At 39.7% G+C, this 19,220-nt stretch overlaps 1 protein-coding gene and 1 long non-coding RNA gene across 7 annotated transcripts in view; one reads left to right on the forward strand and one right to left on the reverse strand.

The window, feature by feature from the left end:
* MPPED2 (metallophosphoesterase domain containing 2) overlaps positions 1–19,220 on the forward strand; it is a 202,244-nt gene that overhangs the window by 76,657 nt on the left and 106,367 nt on the right. For 3 of the 5 annotated variants that reach the window (XM_066998202.1, XM_066998205.1, XM_013177646.3), the window contains 2 exons: positions 10,674–10,820; positions 18,263–18,399. The gene's annotated coding sequence lies outside the window, so the exon portion shown is untranslated. Of the gene's footprint in view, positions 1–10,673; positions 10,821–14,860; positions 14,989–18,262; positions 18,400–19,220 lie in introns of those variants that run through there. The other 2 variants (XM_048046723.2, XM_066998203.1) reach the window with 2 other exon arrangements.
* On the reverse strand, positions 14,982–18,893 carry LOC136790950 (uncharacterized). Of its 2 annotated transcripts, none has more exons than XR_010831923.1 (3): positions 18,756–18,893; positions 17,536–17,643; positions 14,982–15,679 (listed from the first exon to the last, which is right to left on the reverse strand). It is a non-coding gene; the product is annotated as an uncharacterized lncRNA (long non-coding RNA). The 2 variants fall into 2 exon arrangements; XR_010831924.1 differs by having other exon boundaries at positions 14,982–15,719.

Here is a 19,220-nt window from a genome sequence, read left to right on the forward strand (position 1 = left end):
ATCATTGCTGCATTACCCTTTTACATTTGTGATAGGGATACTCATACTTCAGGTTTGTCTTTCCAGGCTTCAATGGCGGTATACTAAAGATGAATTTCATCTATTCCATGTGACACAGGTTGTTTAACAGGAAAATGTTTTTATTAGAGGAGCTGGGTTAAGGGTCCATCTGGAACCAATTGAATTCTATAATGGCCTAACCTCCTATTTCTAGAGGGAAAGAGGAAGAAAAGCAGGGAAGAAATTCAGGCTAACAGTGTAGTTCTGCAATGTGAATTTAAGAACATTCCCCTCCACTCCCTCCAGCCTCTTGTTCCTGGGCTCTTGCTGTAATTTGCCACATCCTCAGCTTTGTGCATACAGACCCTTCTATGACTTCCTGTAAATTAGACTGTTCAAATAACTGCTCTTAACAGTCTTCATCCAAAAAGGATGGGGGGAGCACCTAAATAGAACAAATGAGGGAAAAGCAAATTATGCGGTGGGAGGGGAAATGAACATGGGTCTATGAGAGGAGACTGGTAAGACAAGGAGCTCCTTGAGCCATTATCCCTTGAGCCAGTCATCACTAAAAGCCCATATGTCATGTAACTAAGACTCGGTCGTAGGCTTTGATGCTCAACAGCCCTCCTTAGATTACCGAAGTATCCCCATGTACCTCCCAGGATTGCATGAGAAGGCTCTGTCAATATATGAAGTTCTGTAAAAATACAAGACTACATATTGCAGCTTGATTCAAAGTCCAGTGAAGATCCCAGATGTCTTTCCTTTATTGCAAATGGCTTTGGACAGAGCCTGTATGTAGCATTTCCACATCAGATGGTAGGAATTCTGCCCGTCATGTGGGACAAATCAGGCTGAGTTTATTTAAAAAAAAAAAAAAAAAAAAAAGAAAAAGGGAATGGAGAGTTGCAGTAACACTATCTGCAGTTGCAGGTATATTTTTAAAGCACTTTTTTAATATTAGAAATACACTGAGGCAGCATTTGCTTGATGCTGTGTTGTTTATAAGCCACAAACTTACCAAGGTCGCCATTTTGTAAACCTGTTCTCATAGTCAGACGCCATGTTAAGCGATTTCTTTCTCAAATGCAGACAGCCTGAAAGAAGGCAAATTATTGCTAGTTGTCCAGGACAAAAAGGGTTATGGTACATACATTAATATACATCATGGGACTCTGAACTTTTTTGATTGTGTTGTTTATTTTCAAATAAGATTGTGTAAGAGTCATCACTGATGTATCACTGTGTTAGCTTACGCAGTTTTAGCAGCATAAAATAAGGTCTCTGCCCAAACCACCTTAAAACCTTTTTAGTAAGCTATATAGAAAAAAATGTCTCCAAGAAGAAAGTGCATTTCCTTTTAGAAGGTGACAATTGAAAACATTTTATTTCTAACTCACATTGTGCTATTAGCTCACATCTCATATATTAACTATGTGAGGGTAGACTGATGGCAAAATGTAGAAAAAAATATTACCTTGATAATCAAAACAAACAGCTGTGAAGTCTGAAGCTGTGAATTTTCTGTAGCTTATGTTCCATAGCGCCATATCCTTGACAAAAACATTATAGACAAGAGTATGGCTAGAGGAAATTAATGTAAAAAGTGTTGATTATAAAATACTGGTGAATGTCTTTGTGTATGCGTTTGGGGAGACGACAACTGTGTGGCTCACTTGTAACCCCATCTGTTTAAGTGCACTGCACAGTTGTTTGAAAAACCTTATAAAAAAGATAAAATCCTGAGTGCAAAAAACTAAAAATGCATCTATATTGAGAAAGTGTAGCCAATTGATTATTCAGCTGGCAAAATGGAAATTTCAAGTTGCATAGACAGCTAATTGTGGCCTGCCTATGGAATGACAGGTCTATAATTTTTAGTTTTGTGCACATTCAAAGCCAGTCACCTTGACACTTAACAGTCCATTATCTGCCGGCCACCGACCATATGATGATATTCAAAGAGTGACAGGTCTTTTCCATTACAGAATGATAAAATGCACTATGCTTTATTTGGATAAAGCTGTCTTCACAGACAGAACAAACCAGGTGCTTATCTGATCTTTGCATGCAACAATGACATTGGGACACCTTTTACTCCACAGGGCTAACCCTTTTTTGTTGTCTTTGTTGTTCTTTGGGGATAAAGATGAGGGAAATTGGTATCCCCAGCATTGTTTCCTAGGAGAACAGGTAAACTGGTATTTGTATCTATTTCTTTCAGTATTAAATAAGATAGATTGCAGGAGGCATTGGGACCCACGTCATGCAACTACATGATTCATAACCTAGGAATAAATGTTTATTATTACTATTATTAATAACATCAATTGTTGTATTTTCAGCGTGAATATATAGCAAGGTCAGAAAACGTGTCCCAGGATACTTGTGACCAAATAAAAATCAACGACCCACCACAAATCAGGCTGAGAGCTAGCATTTAATTCAAACTCAAACAAGGGGTTGGATGCAGCCAGGGATTCTGTGAGTTCTACTGCACCTTCCTTGGGTGTGGTGAATCTGTCTGCGGCTCTTGCTGGGCTGAGACAAGAACACAGGATAGCGACCTTCTCTCTTTGTGGGGAAGACCTAGCTTGAAGAGGAGGTGGTGTGATGGTGCTTCCTTCCAAGGCACTGTTTTTTTAGGTTAGGGCATTCCCTGGCTGAGCGTATCCTTAGGGCATTGGAGTATCTACAGAGGAACATAAAGCAGTATTCTGTGCCAAAAACTTAAGTCACGATAGACAGAGATAGACATGATAGACAGTCTCAGACCTTGCTGTGAAGGGAAGGCTATGCCTTGGAACACTACAAGCATTTTGAGTGCCGGAGCATGCAGTTTTCAGGAGCCTCGTTAGAGATGGGCCCCAGCCAAAGCCATAAACTCTGCTTTGGCCTCAGCACTAGTTTCTGCACTGAATAGTTCTCAGTGAATTGGTTTTGTTTATTTATTTATTTCTAAATGTGAGGTTTTAGTTATAAATTCAGAATATGCCTTTAGAAAAGAAAAAAAAAAGATTTAAAAATATTTCTGAAGTTTTATCAAGACTCAGTATTGTTTTTTTTTGCCTCTTCCAATTCCTAGGGATATTAGTGCAGATTCTCACTGATTCACTGTGTGCTGGAGCAAGTGGTATAGGAGTAACCATGCAGAACATTGAAAGAGAGAAGTTTTATCATTTTAGAATGATCTTAAAATGATAACAATCCTGTGAATTACAAATTTGCAAACCAATTTCTTGAGCAATTAGACTTAGCGGTAGTAACCTTTGCCACTAGAAAACACGATCTACAGATTTTCGAAATGATACACAGCTGCTATTTCAGTGTTAAACGTTATTCCTCTGGCTCCTTGCTCATTCAGTAATGAGTGAAGATAAATCTACAATATTTGTGATTTTTTTCCATAAGATTTGCAGTTCATATGCAAATGTACAATCTCCTATGTGTATGTACAATCTCCTATACATACATATTGTGTATATACAGTGTATTAGATGTATTTATAGCTCTGGAGAAAAGGCTAATGAAGAGAGCATACTCTGAAGTGAACAGTCACGCGACTTCATTTGTTCCCTACATGCTGCAATAATATTAATAATACTACACCTTTTACTCTACAGAATGGCTTGTACTTGGGGAATTGTGTTTCATCCAATTTTCTTGAAAATAATGAACAAGTTCCCTCAGGTTTATTGGCACTACCTTGTGCACACTTTTTTGGTGTAAATTATTTATTCTACTAATTTAACAGCAAACAGTCCTGGATAGTGAGCTTAGTGAGGCAATTTCATACATATTGGTTGTAGGTTAATTATTTAGGGATTGAGATATCTCTGGTAATGCCAAATAAGTACAGACCTAATCAGAGAAAGCAATTGAATGCGGCTAGGTTTTCCAAATCTCAGATTGTGCAACCATTATATGATGGTCATTAAGTTTGGTGTGTTATTGCAAAAGAACACGAATGTGTTTTGAGGTAGTCCACGCATTAACCCTTATGGTTCCTGTCATTTCCCAGGCGATCGATTCTGATCACTCAGAATACTCGTATCTACATATTCTGTTATTGTGGAAATTGAAATAGTTAAGGATGTTACTGGATATGCGTCTCGTCTCATGGGATAGCGTAACGGTTTGGGGGCTGATGAAATACGGATGCTGAAGAATCAACGGATAAATCATATTTAGCAACTAAAATAAACACCCTCTGTTTTTTGAAAGGTGTTGTGCAGTCACGGAGAGGACGTTGCTTAACTGTTATAATTTTCACAACTTTATAGAAAGATGTTGGTGCTAATAGACTAAAAAACATTAAACATCTTGAGTCCTATGTAGCATCACTATCCAGTGTCAGTTAAATGAAAATACTTATTTTTTTTTTTTAATCAATGAGTTAAAAATATTCTTAATCCACATGAGGGTTTTTTCAGCTGACATAAAATGAGTTAGGCAGCTCATTTGAGAGGATTGTAATCTTTGACCAGAACCTGGGAAGATGATGAATGAAAAGCAGCGTGATGAGAAATCATTAAGGAATGTTTGGTGTTTAGAAAATGTTGATGCTGGGACAAAGTTGTTTCCATTCTGTCATCTTTATTTCTACAGCAAAGTTAGTGCTGTGTGCTGTGTTGTGCTTTATTTCTTAAATGGCCCTCAAATCAGGGCCAGAAGGAAGGGCTAGTAACTCTTTATCTTATGTCCATGTTTTAGCATCTCTTCAGTAGCATTGGGGCGGGGGTGGAGGGTTGGTCTGTTTTTCAAAACCACCAGTGCAACTAACCTGTTTCTGCGGGGCATATGTTTTGGTAGGGTTTGGACACAATCTATATCTTGGGTGCGAATTCCTTTTTAATGTTAAATATCAACAAGTTCCTAAAACATGACTTGAAGTTACAGCAGGTGGGGGAGAAGATTTGAGATGATCCCTTTTTATCTAAAGCAGTTCATTCCACAGGTTTAGGTCAGCCTTCATGGAAATGCTTGCTGCCTTTCCTATGAGCCCTGCCATGTTCTTTAAGGATCCATTTTGCTGGAGGAGGAAAGTTGTTTATTGCAAAGCTTTAGGATTCACGGGCTTTCCAGTGTAGAGGGTAGAGGACATGATGGTGAGATCACGACAGCCTGCATTGTTGAAGGGATGTACTGAAGTGTTCTGCACTGATTGGGTTTTCTTTAGCACGAAAGCCTTCATGCCAGATGTATTGCACTGGTAAGAGAGATGAATAACTGAAGCCAGATCATTAACAAGCACGATAGGATGGAGTCGCTTAGCAGAAGATTGAAGGAAGCCTCATTTGTTGCCATGTAAGGGCATTACACTAGCAAGGATTTCAAGAGTACAGCTAAATATGTTTCCTATTTCCCACTCACTTGATCTGAGATGCATCCTAACAATATTTTACCCTATTTTACTACGTAAAAATAAATACCATCCTCTGATGAGGATGAAAAGCTTGGATGTATCACCTGTCCTCTGTTTGGAAGACATGCTAATCTGCTGAGTTCTCCAGTTGCTATGGGATTTTTGCTTTTGTAAGGAGAGAGCTAATAAAACTCATGATCAGTGGAAGAATGTAGGAGAATCTTGGATAGTATTTTAATGACGAAGTTGCTTCAGGGAAGCAAGGAGGAGACTAGGGGCTGGAGTCTAATGCTAGTCCATGGTACCTTCTGAAAAGAAGTCTAGAAGATGGATGTTAAAATCTGTCCAAGGTTCTAATGAAGCTATGGACTGGAATGAAGAGCTTAGGGATCATTCAGCAACTTATATTTTATGGAACTATGGAAACTGAAAATTAAAAACATGAAAGGAAGACTGTAATAGTTGTAAGAGTGTATGAGGAATGTTGGCAGAAGTATGAAATAAAACATATACAGCTGTGTTAAGAAAAATACTTAACTCCATTTTAAATGCCACGAGTCATTAGGATGTTTCAAAAGGCAAGAACCAGAATGGTTTGGTTTTCCAGAAAAAAAAAAAAAAAGAAGGAAAACTGTCTCAGTTAATCGTAAACTGTTTTTAATTATAGGAGTATGCTGCACTTCTGCTTAGGTGCAGTCCCTGTGCTCTTAAATCCACCAGCTTAGAATCATGCAGGTACACATGGAAATGGAAACACAGCTAATCAAAGGCTTCAGAGTTACACGGGGGTGAGTGTAGGAAGGTTGGAAAGGGAAATGTGGAGGATTTGGGACAATTGGGCCTATGCTAGTTCTTGTTATTTTAGAGTCTTATTTTGTTAAGACAAGGTGCCAAAGACAAGTAATAAAAATGACTTTTTCATAATTCAAGAATTATATGAGCTGGTAGGCTGGAAGAAAAGAAAGCAAATCTCTTCATGTTTGGGCAGTACGGCTATTTTTCCTATAAAGCCGAGCACATATAGAAAACTGAGCTGTGCAGTGTAATTAAAATTGAGGAATACTGCATCTAATGTAGTGATGCTAGCCTGACCAGTGAGTGAGAGTAACACATGAAAGACACAACTTTGTGAAATGAATGGTTTCCTGGATGTGATAAACCACTTGTTCTTTCAGTGCGAGACAGAAAAATGGATAAAGACTTAGTGAGCTGTGATGGATGGGTCTTTAAAAGCCTCCCAGTTTTGGGAAAAAATAAATATTTATTTTACTAACCTAGACGGAGACGCTCTAGCCAGTCCAGTGTTTAAATTTATGCCTGTGTTACACATCTTAGAGTTCGGTAAAGAGCTACCTGAAATGGCTGTAAATGAGTAAGCCGGGTAGTGGAAACAGTCATAGTAAGGAACTCAGCAAGCCCAACTTTATCCTGTTTAAGAAAATCCAGTTTTGAATTCTTCATTTTCCTTTTCTGTTTGTACGTGTTAAATTATCAGTGCAGGATGCAGGGAAATTAACAGATTATAAGGGTGCATTTTTGTTGGATGTGACACCACGCATCCAGTGTGTTGAATATGATGCCACTGGGTGAATATTCAGTAACAAAGCACTGGATCCCACCCTGTCAGGTTCCTTGTTTCTGCTTTGCTGATCTGAGCTGAGATGCTTGCTGTAATATGACATGAGGTGCAGCACTGTATTTCTAGCAGCAGGCTTGTTCATCTGCTCGCAGATGGAGTTCCCCCTTCTCTTTGTGGCATGGACTAGGTGTTTTAAGGAGAGAATACTGTAGACAGGCACAACAGTCAGGATTTTAATTGTTTTCCTAACAAAACTCAATGGAAGTCTTCAGAAAGCTGACATAGCTTGTCTGCTAGGCTTTCTGCAGTAGTTGTTTTTTATTTCTGCCATGAAGCAGTTCTAACCAGTAGTGCAAACCAGTAGGAATGACTGTGCAAAAGGTGTGTGATGCTTTCCATTGTTTTACTGACCTGTTTCCCAGTTTACCTCCTGCCTAGTGGCATGGAGATACAGCTCAGCCCATTTGCGTGAGAAGGAGAGCACAGGGCTGGTCTGCATACAACCAAAGTAATCATACAAACTTGAAATAAGAACACCTGACAGATTCAGAGTTTCCTGGGTGGAATATAGCCTTTGAAAGTCTCTCAAGAGAGTTACATTTTGTATTTCAGTGACACGTCTTTCAATGAGTCTTCTGATTTTAACATTGTTCTTTAGTATGAAATGCTAAATGGACAATCCACCTGCCTGTTCCACAAGTAGGTCAGCATTTGATAACTGCATTAAAATTGGCCTTTCCTAAATCCTCTCTCTCACCGCAATCTTTGCCGTCCCTCTCAATTTTCCTATGTTCTAATGCTCCACTGTGGAGAAAACGTTGAGTCTTTTGAGATTATTTCCAAACTGTCACCCACAGTGAAGCTATTTTGTTTTTGTTTTGGATTGTTTCTTCCTCAAAAGCTTGTGAATAGGTATTACAGATATGATGCCACGTGGAAAAGACTTTTTTTTTTTTTTTTTGTGCTCATGCAAAATTCTGTCTTTTTTCTATTATCCTGAAAAAAAAATCCCAACATTTTGGGCTTGTGAAAATGCCTTAAAGAATATATTCAAAATATTTAAATGTATTTGTAATCTAATTCTCAAGCCTAACATCCAGTTCATTTTCAATGTGGCCTATCACTTCTGGTGTGACATTACTGAAAACCTTCTGATTAAAGCCAGCTCTCTTATGCATACTTTACCTCTGTGACCTCTGAGTAGCTTGAAACCATTTGAACTCCGTCTAAATTGGATCCCCCTGGTTGTAAGTGTTACTGCATGTCAGTTCTGTGTCAGTTGGATGGAAATCTTGCTGTAGAGGATGAAAGTTCACAGCTCAGTATTAATCTACTGGGCAAACTGCATCTAATGCCTTCAGTTTTCTTGAAATACAGCTGCTGATGACCTCTGACAGGTAAAACACAATATAGGATTTTCTAATATTCATTTTTAGTATAGGTATTTAAAAAGTATCATGTATCCTTCTTCTGTACCAAATAAAGAAGAGACAAAATTAAGAATAGTGACGAGTAGGTGATCGGAAATGGAGACTTCTGTTAATAGAATATGTCTGAGTCCATTACTACATAATTGTCTTGTTCTCAAAACAGAACGTGCAAATCCTGGCTTTAGTAAAGGAAGCTGTGTACTGTTGAGCTACTGGCTGTGATTCCCCTGATGTCTGTAGGACGAAACGTTCAAACTGGTGTGTGAAGAGGAGCATAACAAAGGAAAAAAAATTCCTGAACCTGCATGGCTTCTGGAGCAAGCAGCATAAATCATTGCGTGCTGGTGGAGTCTAGCCTTAACTCGCAAATAAGAACTAATAATTTAGCACCAGAAACTGTTTAAAAGAGAATCTGTATAGAGTCATGTAAACTGGGTGACACCGTTACCAACATCTCTGTTACAGTGGAACACCTTTGCTCTGTCAACGTTAGGGAGTCTTAAATTGTAAGTACATTACATTCGGGTTTGCTTTTGAAGTGACCTTTTTTGTACAGAGAATTCCAAGCTAAAGCAAAAGTTTAATAGGTGCAGGTTTGTAAGTTTGCAACTTGATCTCACTTTTGTTTAAACTAATGGTAAAACCTCTGCCTCTTTCAGTAGGAGCAAGATTTAAATATTTAGTTAGCATCTGAAAGGAAGCTGATCTTGTATTCCTTGCAAATCCCAGATTGTCTCTGAAAACAAGTGGGGTTTGGCAGGAGGAAAGAAGTGTCTAAGATTAAGCGCTGGTTTATGGTGGGATAATGATGACACTGGGAGGGACACTTTTAAGGCACTAGACATGAATCAGATTCAAATTTCTCAAAGCCATGTACCAGTCCTGTTGCCTTAAAGTGTGCTTTTGCTAGGTCTGAACGGAGCCTTGGCTGTTAGAGAAACCTATGTTTAAAAGGAAAATGTAGTCTGTGGCGTGTGTTCCTATTTTATAGTATCTTTTGAGCCCTTTCAACTCCCCTTACTCTGTAGCTACAAGTGTGTCGTTACAAAGCACTGTAATTCGGTAAGTCAGATAAAGTATCTCGTGACAACTCTTTCCCATCCTCATTCCCTCTCAGGGAAGAACAAAACAACAGTAATAAACCAGTATAGGTATGGCTTGGGGTGTTTTAAGACACTGTCTCTCGGATCACTTCTTGGACAGTTTAAGAGCATGTTTTTATGTGGTTTCCATTTCGAAATCCAGATTTTTTAAAATCCTGAGAGCCTGACTCCTTTTTCTGTGAGTCACACAAAGAAATAGGTTTTTGGTTCTAACATGTGGAGAATCCAGAGTCCAAAACCTTGGAGTTCTCTCCTGCCAGAGGCTCTAACAGCTGCTATCAAAAGGGAGCAGCAGAGCTCCCTGTGGTGCGGTGTTCTGGTCACTCGTGTGCGGGAGAACAGAGCTCCTTCAGCGACAGTGCCACTGAGCTTTCCTGTAAACATGCACACACATTCTGATGTGAATATAATGTAACAGCATTAGCACTCTTACAACAGTGTAGCAACAACAAAATGTAAGAAAAAAAAAAAAACGTTAAGCAGCTTGCAGACTGTGGCAGTCTTGTGGTTTGTGAGCTTTTAATCATTGATTTTTGCTTTGTTAATTTGGCAGTATTGAACGTAGGTAACTAGCATTCTGATCCAACAAGTATTTGGGAAAGAGCACCCTGACGAAAATCCATCAGAAGATGAGTGAATGTTGGAAAATGACCTGTGCACAGTTACTCAGATTCTGAACTGAAAGTACTAAAGCGTGAACTGACAATTATGATCTCTTTCTTTACCGTTTTTGGCTCACGTTATTAATTAAAACAGAGAACTCCAGATAGGAAGAATAATTTACCCACTGAAGAACTTGCATATATGTTAATTTTCAAGTTGATAGTATACCATAGGTAACTTACATTGGAAAGAGTAGGAAGTGTTACTGAAATCAACAACGAGGGATTAGGTAGTACGGTTTAATAGGCTTTGTTGTATATGAAATGGCTGGCTAACAGCTTGTTCTAAATAGGAAAGCGTAATTGTCAGACTACTAGTTTATCTTGCATCTCGGTAGACACATCAGCTAGTCTCAGAATGTTTTCCATCCAGATTTGTTTTAGAAACTGTAGAGTTTTGTAGGTTTAGTCCCATACTGGACATGCCACTGGCCTTGTGGAGAGTTGGGATCTGAATCCCATCTTTTTCCTTTGTCTTTTCCTTTGCCTTTTTTATGTTTTTAATTTTTTCTCTTCATTTCTCCTTTTCAGAAGTGAGACGTCTCAATGGACACATCATTGTGACAGCGAGGGTGCTCCAAAGAGACACTGACTCTGCTCCTCTCAGCCACTGTCAAGGGCTATGTGCAGATCTGAAAGCACAACAGGGATCAATGGGAATCCAATGTGGACAAAAAGGTACCCTGGTTAAATTCAAAATGAGTTTTATAAACTGATTTTAGAAGCTGTTTTTCTTTTAAAACATATCTTTTAAACAAGATCACAGCTTTGAATTTGCAGTAATGACATCACAAAAGATAGAGCTGCGGCCAATATTTCTGATAGGGAAAAAATATATAAATGGTAAATTTATACTACCCTGACAGAAGAAGTCTTCTCAAGTGCAGAGTTTGGATTAACAGTAACTGACTGAAAAAATGATTTTTTAACGCACAGATTTTAAGATCACCTTATGGGAAAAGATGATATTAAAACCCATGGAAATCATGCATAGATTACTTTTGAAACTCGCATGCTTTACCAGTAAGTCCCCTCTAGATTCCATTTACCCTTTTTCTACTAAGCTTCCTATCTGTATATCCCCTAATAGAAAGAAATCTTCTAGACATTTCCTAGCACAACTTTCTAATTAGGTTTATTGATAATTAATCTCTGTAAGTCCATGTGCAAAAACATCTCATTATCATTCTTTTAAAGCATGATATAGGGTGTTTGTTTGTAGATCTTTTTCCATTTCATGTTTTCTGCTCTGTGCATGTTATGGTGAGATTGTGGGTATAGCTTAGTTAAATTTTCAAATCAGTCTGTGCTTTAAAGAAATTAGTGCTTGATATATACGGCTGCATTGATGCTGACATTTGCCTTTTGTACATAAAGATATTATGACTGTAAGAAATATTTTGACACAAATATTTTCATTTGCAATGGCACAATTTTTTATCATTTTTGTGTCTTTTTTTTTTCCTTGTTACTTTCCGATTCTTGTCCAAGCACACTGCTAAGTGGCAGGAGGAATAACATATAGCTTGCAGACCATCATCTGCATTCCCTTTGCATTAGGTGTAACACTGGCATGAAAATCAGAGCCCTTGCTCCAATTTTTCCAGCTGTCTCTGGTCTCCCTGTGATCTTTTTGTACAAATTTTCTGGCAAATCTTTGAATATGCAAGCTTATGTCCCTTTCTTGAGAGTACACGTGTTCCTGTCTCAAAACATGGGTACAACTGAACAGAATCTTTATTGCTTTTTTTTTCTTTTTTTTTTTTTCCCAGTACTTCAAGTGTGTTTAGTGATCTAAGCAAGTCCTTAAAACATGTATCTTCCTCCTGTGTCCTCTTGTTCCCAGATTTCTATGTTTGTCTGGTTTGTTTTCATTCAAAATGTATGAGTAAAGCGGTATCAGGATCTTTCCACTGCCATCTTCAGGTCTTTATTTATAGAGTGCTTTCACAGCTTCAGGAATTGTTAACTTTTAGGCAATAAATGTCATCTTACTTCTGAGGTTAGATTTGTTTTATTTTCCTTAGCAATATTATTGCTTTAAAACTGTAATATGTTTTCTATTTTGGTCTTTTTCTGTTGCCCCAAGGGACTTGAGCTATTACTAGGATTTGCATTGGCCATGGTGCTGTTCTTATTCTGCACATGGTTATGGGTAGACAGGCGAGAGTGCCAGGGCCAAACATGGTGTTCTATTGGAAGAGCTCATGCCAAGATTCAGGCTTGAACAATTTGGAGGAGACATGATGTCACTGTCTCCATAAAGTGAATTTGGACAGGAATATTGCATTGTATTTTGGGTATGTGTTTCAAAAATAACAATGAAAATAACATCTTGTATGTTTCCTTAATTTCTGCATTTAGTCTCTGGTTTCACAGTCCTTGCCCTGCATTTCTTGTGTCCTAGTAATATTTCTGTTTCATTATTTTTCAAGCAGAGTTTGATGACACCGATTTAGCAGTTTCTCACAGTTCACTGCCTCAGTTTTCATCAAATTATACTTCTAGTTATACTAGACACCTTCATCATCAATTTCCATATGCCTCAAAGACATGCAGGGGCCAGTTTGCCAACACTGAACTCAAATGCTAGACAATAACTGGAATAGAGGATTTTTTTCCTGGGGCGTCTGAGTGTAGAATCCAACAGTATAGGATCTTTCAGTAGTGAACAAGCAGTTTCAGCCTGTATGCATTCAAAATCTAGACAATAACTGCTATGCAATATTGATTTTAAAACATCAAATCAAGTGACAAAAATGATCATTAATCAGAGATTATACCTTAAGATCTTATCTGTTTCTTTCCAGAAACCTATCTTACATTAAACGGACCTGTGTGTGAATTCAAGCTTCACTCTTTCACCATAGAATTTGGGCTTCATAAGCATCCTACGTACCACAGAATTTGATAATTAGGGTAGTTAACACATAATGAAGACTTTGGCTTCAGGCTCTAGGTTTACATGTGCTTTCAGATCAACAGTGTTGTTGGGGACATTCAAAGTGATAAGACTCCTGAAAACATGAAAATCTTTTCCTTCCTTTAGGAAATCTTGTTCTTAGCTTCATTCTCAAATTGGAAAAGATCTTCATATTGGAATGCCTGTCCCCTTTTAAGGCTTTTCATTATAATTATCCTACAGTTCCCTACCATTTTCTGTAAAGGGAACACACTCCTGGCCCAAAAGTAATTTGGAGTCCATAAACTGGAACTAGAAGTAGGTGTGCTGGAGTTTATGGCTGTAACTTCTGTCAAAAACGTAAGTTAATTATGCAAGGCATGAAGTGAAGCTCTGGTATTTATTTGTTTAGATGTAAAGAGGTTAACTCGGAGTAACCGTTGACAGAAGTCATCAGCAACAGCTGAATTAGCAGTTGGATCTGTAGTTTTAAAAAGAAAAATTCAAGATAGCCTAGGAGGGATATTCTCTTTTCAGCATCGCCATGTAGATTTCTTTGTTTGCACTGTGAGCTAAGGTCTGTTTCGGTCTTGCAATTTGCTTTCCATGTGGAATTTTGACTGATGTTGAGAATTTCATAGGTAGCTTTCAGTGCAATAGGGACCTTCTCTCAGTAACAGAGAATGATTTTTCTCCATCTACCGAGTTTCCACTCGTGAAGTCTGTAATTTGCAAAGTGCACTTCATGTGATATAAACCCACTTCACTACCCGTTGTCTCTGAAATCAGAAGGACATGAGTAGAGGGAGGGCGTAGTTAGGAAGCTTTCTGATATTGCCTTGAGTACTCAAAACTCCTGGGTACGAAGTTCATCTTACATCTCTGAACAGAAATGTATTGTGGACAGTCTGCCACAGGATGAAGCAATGTATGTGATGAAAAGGGACAGCAGTTGTTGAGTAAGCAAAAGTTCAAGCAGAAGAGAGGTTCATAATTCTCTCTACTGTAGTAGTGAATGCCTGTTTCCTGCCAGAACTTGAAGTTTGGGAATTATTTGGTACAATGAGCTTTGAGTGGCTGAACTGCAGTAGGAATAAACTGAAGACTTTCTGATGCATTGGCCTTGGCTGAATACATTGTAGACCAATTAACTGATAAAAAGATCACTTGAAAAAAAGGCATCTACCTTCTCCTAAACAGGCAAATCAATACACAACAAATAGGGTGTTTGACCACCTCACATTACTTTCCTTATTCACTGCCACAGCTTGTTGACCAGAAGGTGAACACCAAAAACTTTTCCTTGTAGCGTGTCCTGAGCCTTCACTATCTGGGAGCAAACGTAAATGTTCCTGCAGTAATATCTTTGTAATAACTGCCATGCATCAAACAGTACTTGCATCTTTATGTACGTACAAAGCTGAAGTCACTGCCTGCTCTGTTATGAAGGAATAAATCACCCAGACATCCTTCTCAATTTGAAAAATTTCAACCCCCCCAAAACTTAATAGGAATGGTTTCTTCTCTAGGTACCTTGACTAGCAGTTAAACTGGGAGATTTTAGAAGGGCAAATGATTCACCTACAGCTTTTTTGCATCATTTTTTATTTCTACAGAGAGCAAGTAGGAAAGTTCCAATCAAATATTTAATTTAATTTAATAGGGGCAAGGCGGCAGACAACCATTATCCTGTGACAATGTTCTGGTCCATCGAATATAAAAAGAATGCCCAGAGGACAACTGATGATATTTCCTTCAGTAGTCTTACTTGATGCTCTATCAGCATTATAATGATGTGTTCCTCTCTGTCTGCAGCTTTCTGACAGAAGGCTTCAGTTTCACTTCCTTAAGAGAATTGTCCTTTTTCTGAAAAAGCTGGTGCGCTTCTGTGGAGAGGCCATGGTTTCTTCCTGAGGATGTAGCATTCGCTGGAGTGCTGAACTGGTTAGTGTGTGGGGCCCATATTGCGAGGGAAAAAGTCAGATAAAAAAATGGTAACAGCAGAGACTACAAAAATCTAAAGCCAAGGAGTACTGTATTTTTTTAATTCAGTTTTTAGGGTTTAATTTTTTGCTAGTTCTATTCTTCGATTTTCTATGTGAAAGTAACTCCAAGTGATAAAAGAACAATTTGTATCTTCAAAGTTTCGAATCCTGGTTTTGTTTGGTTGGTTTCATTTTATATCTGATACTGTGTTCTTCTGTTGTATGCCTGCTGTTGTTGGCCAGCGTGCACACCAAATAGTTGGTGACTTTCAGGCTACAAATGGAGGAGGAGAGCAGTAGAGAACTTTTCATCTATCCAGCTACATTGTGCAAATTTGAAATGTAGTATTTGCTCAGTGGGGCATAAAGCTAAACTAAGGTGGTGTTCTCCAATTGTCTTCTGTTCCGTAGTTACTGGAGAACTGTTGCTTCAATGAGGGGAACAAGTCCGTTAAAAATACAGTTTTTGGCAGAATCACAGTAGCATGTGGTGAAATATGCTCAGTCTAGTGACTTCAGTGTAGGCTGCCACCAGTGGATGTCCGCTGGATCCGTTTCTGCTTTCTTAAAATATATATTGTCTAGCACTGTAGGTAATTGACTAGTGCACCACCGTGCCCCAGTCTCTGAAAGCTGAAATTGAGTTCTCTCTGCAATACAAATGAGAATCCTCGTTGCTGTTGTCTTAAACTGGCCAAAAATCCAGGTAATGCATGTATTGAAACAAAACCAACCAAACAAAAAAGGCAAAAAAAAAAAAAAAAAAAAGGCAAGAACAAACAAACAAAAAGGTTACAAAAAATCCCTCTGATACTGTGTCCAGACTCAAAGATAATGTGGATCAGTGGCCTTTTTCTGAAACTGTAACACAGTGTGCGTCCATCTTGCTCCTGCACTGCTGGCTGGAGCGCCCTGCGTTATGGTAGTGAAAGCTTTCAAGAGACTGTTGTGAACTGGGCTGGGGAAACTGAGCTGCTTTAAAAGCCTGTTTGGAAGGAGGCTTATATAAAAACATGTTTTTTTCTTACATGGTTTGTGTCCTTAAAGAATGGGAGCAAAAAATAAATGGTAAAGGAGTGGGGAGGTTGTGGAAACAACCTCAAAGTAGCACTGTCAATCATTTTATACTGTGAAACATGGGCTTGTAATCAGGTCTTGCCTCCTTGGGTCAGACGTTGGAATATTCTTGAGATACCTTACTTTGCGAGTAGCTTCAACACGTGACATGCAGCAAATCACGGAGCACAACAAGGCACCACATGATATAGTACATCCTAACCGGGTAGGATCTCTGTCAGGCTAATACTGTAATCACAGACCAATGTCATGATGTGCAGTTGGAAAGTTGCATGTGTTTTTGTTTTTTTCTTTTCTATGTAAAAGATTAAAAGGTGTCCTCTGATATTTAGGGAAGATTTGTCCTAAAGTGAAAATCAAAGTGAGACAGGCTTCCCTAGTTCACACTGAACTGCTCTGTGTGTATCTCAAAAGTTTATGGCTTTTTCTTGTGCTTGGCAGAAACTGGAGATGATAATACCTAGGAAAGTACTATCAGAGATTGCATGATAGGTTTTGGAGAATCTATATGCTTTTCTTGACGCTGTAGTATTTCAAAATTTTTCACACGCATCAGCTGCATCTGTGCATTTGATGATACTTGCCTTGGATTTGTAAAAGTGAAAGAACAAAATCCAGAGCAAACTCCGAACATGACTGAAGTTTCATGTATAATACACACTTGAAACGTTATGAATAGGAAGTACTAAAGTAAACAAAAGCTGCTTGTTCACTATTTTGAGTTTCACCCAACTAGAAAAATCAGTCCTGTGACACTCACAATAAACAGCTTGTTTGCTTTTTAATTTTCCAAATTTATCTTTGGGATCCTCTTGTCAAGTGTGTATTTATTAGTAAGTCCATGTTCCAGCCACAATAAAGACATTTTCTTTTTCTGTACTTACATACTTGCATTTTGAGGCTGCTCTTTTGAACTAGAAAGGCAACAAAATAGAACTCTTTTCCTCAGAAAAGCCTGTAATCAATTTAAGAAAACAATTTTTCCCTCTTGTAGCAACTCCACGGACAATGCACTTCTAAAAGTGGGTAGTTTGGAACACATAGTGTTCTTGGGGAAACTGAAAACAAGTAGTTTGTTAAAGGGAAGAATTTCATTATGTGCTCTTAACAGAAGATGTTTCTGAGTTTGTGGAGTCACTTATTAGAAACAGTGCTCCCAGTGACTGTATTACAGCTCGGTGTTGCTGCTGAACATGCAGTATCGTGAAAAAGGTGTGACCTTAGAATCAGGACCCACCCTTGATTCATGTTGGCAAAAGCCAAGTAAGGCTAACTTTGGAGCCATATACTTTATTTTATGTAAGGACTAATAAATTAGGTAAACGGTTATTTCAGTACGAGGACACTGAAACGCTGGGGTAACGTGTCTGATTTGTCTCTGACTGTACAAGCTATCAGAGAGAAGGTGTTTGAGCTTTCAGTCACCTACCCATACTTCCTCCTTGGTCTTCCTTCTGTGCCACAAGCTCACATTTGTAGTGCTGAGGGCTCTGGATGCAGTATGAAGGCAAACACAGGAAAAGTCCTTCTGCTGCAGCTGCCGAGAAGGGATACAGCAGGTTCTGGATGGAACCCGCTCGCCCTCACTCCCCATATTTTTATATTTAAACAGGCAGTGGCACCAATGAAGCTATCCTGTCCTCTTTGTGTCCCCAGTTGCTCATCCTGCCCCCTGCCTTGTTGCAGCACAAGCGTTTGTGCAGTCGTGAGGTGAATGGGTTGGGGAGACTGATCGGTGAGGAAACCGGCTGCGTTTCCCTGGCGCCGACTGGATCTCTGTCCCAGGTGGTCTTCCCCGTTCTTGCACAAGGACTTGTGCGGGGACAGAAGGTGGCTAAGTGGGCTGAGTGCTGGATCACTTATTTTCCAGCAGCATCAGGGGCAGGCAGTCAAACATATTTGTGAAACTATGGCCCCAGACTCCATTCCAGGCAAAGATTCCCTGAAAATGTTGCTTCAATTTGGTGAGGAGGACGACTAACTGTGGGCCGTTTTGTCTGAAACAGGAAAACACGAATTTTCCTATGCTGGTTCACAGTGTTTACTTCTATTAAAAGGGAAAATGGCAATAATAAAAGATCAGAAAGATCTGATGTCAAATTTGGAAAAAAAAAAACCCATGCAATTTAATCTTTTTTTTTTTTTTTCTTTTTCAGGCTGCTTCTTCTTAGTTTGCTGTGCTTCTAAAGGGGACCATCCATCCTAGTGGGTTTCTGTCTGACAATGCCCTGGACCCTTCTCATTGTTTTCAGCAACAAAGAAAAACCTGCCTAGTTGCCATGCATATCCAAAGGTTGGCCAGAGTCAAAATTATTTATTTAAAATATGTAGGGCACGCCGTTCTTTGAGCAGCCTGGTAGGAGCTTTCATTTTTTTTTTCTCAGCTCCTTTGGATATTTTTTTTCTTGCACTATAGATGTATGGCTGTTTGGAACTCCCCCTTCCCATTTGTTGTCTTGGAAGGAAAAACCCAAACACGTCTAATCTGTACTTCTTTACTTTGTCACTGTTGTGGCTGTTGACACGAATGGTGTGGATTTTGAAAAAAAAAAAAAAAAAAAAGGGGTGGTGGGGGGGGGGGAACAAAAAGACAACGGCACGCTCCCTGGTGCTACCTCTTCTACCTCTGCATAGAAAAGCCCCACTTACCCTAGGATAATGTTCAGCCCAAATGGTAATCCCCCGGTAGCGCTGCTGTGTGTTGTTTTTTTCCTCCCGGCGGCTGAGGTTTAGCTCATCCGCCGCAGGAACCGACCCCCGCATCAGCGCCTGGTGCCGGGAGGTGCTGACCGCGCGAAGCCCCGCGGGGGACCGGCGTTACTGCCGTTATCCGCAAATCGCCCTTCGGCCCGCCGCGGCCGGGCCCCGGGGCTGCCCTGCGGCCGGCTCCGCGCCCTGACCCCGGCACGGCCGCTGCTCTCGCCGGCCTCCGCGCCCGGGCTCGGCGGGGGGAGGCTTTGCCGCACTTGGGAAATGCAGCAGCGATTCCTCCCTCCCTCCCTGCCCGGGGGGGTGAAGTGCGAGGCGGCGGGAGGAGCCGCGGTGTGTGTGTGTGCGTGTGTGTGTGTGTGCGTGCGAGCAGCGCTCCGTGGCCGCCGTGTTTCCTGGTGCCTG

Source organism: Anser cygnoides, chromosome 5 (genome assembly GCF_040182565.1).
Source record: "Anser cygnoides isolate HZ-2024a breed goose chromosome 5, Taihu_goose_T2T_genome, whole genome shotgun sequence".
Lineage (NCBI taxonomy): Eukaryota > Metazoa > Chordata > Aves > Anseriformes > Anatidae > Anser > Anser cygnoides.